The sequence below is a fragment of the Notamacropus eugenii genome, chromosome 1 (genome assembly GCF_028372415.1).
Source record: "Notamacropus eugenii isolate mMacEug1 chromosome 1, mMacEug1.pri_v2, whole genome shotgun sequence".
NCBI classification, from domain to species: domain Eukaryota; kingdom Metazoa; phylum Chordata; class Mammalia; order Diprotodontia; family Macropodidae; genus Notamacropus; species Notamacropus eugenii.
The window spans coordinates 227,569,370-227,574,580 of NC_092872.1; positions in this window are offsets into that span (position 1 = coordinate 227,569,370).

The window sequence follows — 5,211 nt, forward strand, 5'->3', positions numbered from 1 at the left end:
CTTGGGCTCCGGCTATTCCTGTAATTTAGTTCTTCATAAGTTTTTTTTAAGATACAAATCTGCCAAGCTGCTTCTCTGCTTTTAAAGTTATTACCCAAATAGTAAACAGGAGGGGAAAGGATGACCACTGCGAGCTTGCTACTTTACTGCTTTATGTACATTTTGAGATAAATAAGCATCTACAACTTGATGCTTAGGATCAACCTGGAACCTTCAAAATTTGCCAGGAGTATAAAACACCCAGGAAGCATTCAGACATCTTTCTCCTTTCGTATTCTCACAAGTCCAAGTGAGATAAAAGAATTACTCTACTTTCTTAAACTGGGCAACATAGACAATGGCTTGGGAAATGGTGAATCCCCTTAAGTGAGGTTGAAACCATCACATGCATTGGGAGACCTATACTGAGATTGTTTACAGATTAATTTTGGTGGCATCATCAGGTGGCTATTCACCATGAAATCCACCTTGGACCAAACCATCAGCATCCTGTCAGGCCAAGGGAATCTTTGAAAGGGGCTCACATGGAATGGTTGTGGTTCTGAGCCCTGCGAAACTGCTCATACTACCACGTTCAATCTGAATTTCACATGCCTGCTCTGTATGCACTGCCCATGGGCCTGGCTTAGAATCAATGAATATGTTGCTTAGAAGGACCAAAAGGAGAAACCCAGAAGGTGGCATAAACCCTTCATTGTAATGTTATACAAATTGGTTTCTTTCATTTCAGTTCAACTCAACAAACATTGATATATTTCATAACATTTTCTTTTTCTTATCTATGACTTTAAATACAAATAATTACAAGTAGATGTTATAATTTTACTCTGAAAAAGAAATTGTCATCCTACTATTTAATATGTTTATAACATAGAAAATATTATTTGTAAATATAGTAAAATTTAATATAAATGCATATCTACACATATAAACATACATGCATAATATACATGTGTATATCTATATGAATATAGATATACACAGATATATACAGTAGAGATAATTATGGAGCAGTTAGGTGATGCAGTGGATGGATTGTCAGGACTGGAGTAAGGAAGATGAATCTTCCTGAGTTCAAATCTGGCCTTAGACACTTAGCTCCCGGCTATATGACCCTAGGTAAGTCACTTAACCCAATTTGCCTCCATTTTTTTTTTATCTATAAAATGAGTTAGAGAAGGAACTGATAAACCCCTGCAGTTTCTTTGCCAAGAAAACCCCAAATGGGGTCAGATTATTATTAGTAAAGATCTGGGGTTTCAACTTTTCTACACCAGTTTGAGGTGCATTAAGGCCCATGAATTAATTCTCAGCATGGGAGGGTATTTACTAAATAGATTTTAATAGGACTTTAATCACTTCCCCAGCCTAAGAGCTCACGTTGAGATACTTAATTCTCCTGCACCACTTAGAGGCATTCTGGGGAAAAGTGTATTGGAGTCAGAAGTTGAGTTTTTGTTCTGCCTGGTTTAAGAGCTTAAATACAGAGACCCATAGAACTAGAAGGTACCTAAGAAGTAAAAAAATCCCAACAAAACTCTGGACTATATTTTCATTTTACAATTGAACTGCAACCTTCTGAAAGTTCAGTGATGCTCTGAAGGGGATACTGGATGCTCAAAGGACTTGAAAGACACAGAAGGCTTTTGACACAGGACACTGGGCATTATTGGTTTCCACGAGCCAACACTGAATTACCATTGCTACACTTGAAATTCTGCCAGTGGTAATTCCAAGAACCAATTACCAACGGCAATTACATCAGGTAGCTGGTCTTACCCCTAGGCAGAATGAAAACAAAACAGTAACAATGTAGCAGCTAACATTTTTATAGTGCTTACTATGTGCCAAACACCGTACTAAGTACTTTAGACTTATTATCTCCTTTAATCCTCTGAGAGATAAGTGATGCTATTATCCCATTTTACAGATGAATAAACAGTTCAATAGACATTAAATTACTTGCTAACAAGTGACTGGGAAAGAATTTGAACTCAGATCTTTCTGAATCCAGGCTAGTGATCTATCCACCATATAAATATATAATAATCAGCCATCTGCAAAGTACTGATTAGGATAGAACCCTTTGCTCAAAATGTGCTCCCTACTGAGTAAAATTCGAGGGTAAGGCCCATTGTTCAAAACATGTCCTTCACTAAGAGCTACAATTTTACCAGCAGCTATTCATTCTTTTGGATTAAACAGTGCCTTCTCCAGGCTTCTTTTCACTGGTGAGAGCTAAAGTTTTGATTCTTTGTGGAAGAATCTATCAGTTTCCCTTCCTCCCTGATGGAAGAAGGGAAGTAGGTGAAATGAAGTAGTTTGCCTGGGAGTGAGGGAACAAAGAAAACAAGATGTCATTTTGCTTATGTATAAAATGAGGAGGCTGAACTAGATGTTCTCTAATGAAGTTTCTGGCTCCAGGTTCCAAGGTGCAGAACTATTAGTGCAGAAGGCAGTAGTGATGGGAATTGTGGGAAGACGGCACTATGTCAGGTCCTAGAAGAGCCCAGATCACCCACAAAACAGTAGTAAAGTTCTAAGAATGCTTTACCCCTCAACAAGTGAAGTTGTGAAGGGGAAATACAAGGAGCAAAAGAACCAGAAGGAGTAATCATAATGAAAATCAAAGAGAAACAATGATATAAATGTATATCTACACATATAAACATACACACATAATATATATGTGTATATCTATATAAATATAGATATACATAGATATATACAGTAGAGATCATAATTCTGCCATTTGCAGGACTGCTCAAGAAGGCTGCCAGAATCAGAAAGTAATGACTCTATGATGCAATAAGAAATATGGAAAAACAAAATCAAAACACTTGAAAAAGAGAAGAAAATGTAAGGAATATGATATTTTAAAAACTAAGCAGGAAAACAGGTCAAGGACAGATAATCTAAGAATTTTCAGATTATTGACTGATATTCTATCCATATATCATAAAAATAAGCTTTATATTTCAAGAAATTATAAGAAGGTCAAATTTATTAAAATTAGAAGACAAAATGAAAATAGAAATATTCTACTACATCTTCTGAAAGAAAACCTCAAATGAAAACTCCTAGTAATGTTATTGCCAAAATCTAGAACTTCTAGGTCAAAATAAAAAAAAATAAAACCATATTTCCAGTAGCCAAAATGAGAGTTCACATACAGAGGAACCACAGTCAGGATCACACAAGCTACAACCATAAAAAGAAGATGAGCCTTGAATGTGATGTTCCAAAAGTCAAAACATTAAAAACTTACAAGAATAACCTATCTGGTAAAACTGATTATAGAACCACAGAGAAGAAAAGATCTTTAAATAGAGGAATTATAAATATTCTAGAGAAAAGGCCAAAACTAAGCAAAAACTGAAATAAAAACATGGGAGAAAAAAATCCATATAAAGATAAGCACATTTGATCAATCAGAAGGGAAGTATGCTTACAATAATGAATGGTTTATACCCTAAGGGGGAACTAAAAAGAAATGTCAACGTCCTAAGAGTCATAAAGTTAAATAAAACAGGGAGATTGTCAGAGAATGATTTTGTTCTATTTTAATAGTCTTAGATGTAGAAATGGGGAAAATGGGGGATATACTGGAGAGGAAAAGAGGAGGAAAGGGCACTATCTCATATATAATAAGGGCAGGGGATGTGGCAAAATAGGGACAATAATATACTGTTGGTAGAACTATGAACTGATCCAACCATTTTGGAGAACAATCTGGAATTATACCCAAAAAGTTATAAAACTCTCTACTCTTTGACCCAGAAATACCACTATTAGGTTTGTTTCCCCAGGTGATTAGGGAAAAAGGAAAAGAACCTATATATTCCAGAGTATTTATGGAAGGTCTCTATGTGGTAACAAACTGTAAACTGAGGGGATGCCCATCAACCGAGGAGTGACTAAACAAGTTGTGGCGTATGATTGTGATGGAGTACTATGTGCTGTAAAAACGATGAGCTGACTGATTTTAGAAAACTATGGAAAGACTTTCATGAAAGGATAGTGAAATGAGTAGAACTAGGAGAACATTGTATAAAGTTAACAGCAGAGAGTAACTGTGAATGACTAAGCTATTGTGAGCAAGATGAATGCTCAAATCAATTACAAAGGACCTATAAAGAAGATGTTATCTACCTCCAGAGAGAACTTTTAATGAAAGAATGCACAGTATGATTTCACACATACATCTGTGTCCAATGTTGGCCTTCTTTAGTGCGATTGGGAGGCAAGAAAGGAGACAGCTTAGACATCAAAATGTAATAGACAATAAAGAATATTTTTTAAAAAGATAAAAAAAGAGAGTGAATTGGTAAAGGTCAGTTGAAAAATTGGTAAAAATCTTAAATGTTGAGCAGAAGAGACTGTATTCTAAACTTAAGGAAATAGCGAGCCTCTGCAACATTTTTGGCAGGGCATTGAATTGCTCAGATGCGTGCTTTAATAGTATTAATGTAGTACCTGTGTTGAAGACAAATTAGAGAGGAGAGACTGAAATCAAGTGAGCAGTTAAGAGGTTTTTGTAATAGTAAAAGTCCAGGTGAGAGGTAATGAGGGGTTGAGCTTGAAAGCTCCAAGGGTGAGGAGACTGTGTTCTCATCTCAACTTTGTATCTCCTCCAGGACCTAGAAACAGTTCTCTGTACACAATAATAGTTTAATACATTTTGTTTAATGAATGAATAAATTGATGAACAGTTCAGTTCCTCACTAATTGGTCACCAGTAGCAATTTTCACATCATGATTTGACTGACATGTTTCCTTACCTGTTTACTAACTTTAACTATCAATTAATGCTTGCCACAGCTCTCATGTCATATCTGGGTCCTTCACGTGACTGTTACTTTTTTAACAAGGCCCCTTGTAGGAACCATAATGTCTATGACCTCTTGACTACATGGAGTGAATGTGATGCCCAAGGTCTCACTTGCCACCCACCCTATAGTACAATCTATCTTTACTGACTCTGGTGCAGTCAGATCTTCTATAATACATCTCAAAGATTTTGCTAGCTCTTGGACTTTTATTAGGGGAAAACTTCTCAGTAAGGCACTCTTGATTTCCCAAATCCTTGCCCTCTCTGACATCCTCTAATTTCTCAGATACCTTTTCCCTAATTGAGCAAGAAATTGCTAGCGAATCAAAGATTAGTCAAAGTCTGAAAGGCATGTGAAGCTTCTGGGAGGCATACGTGAG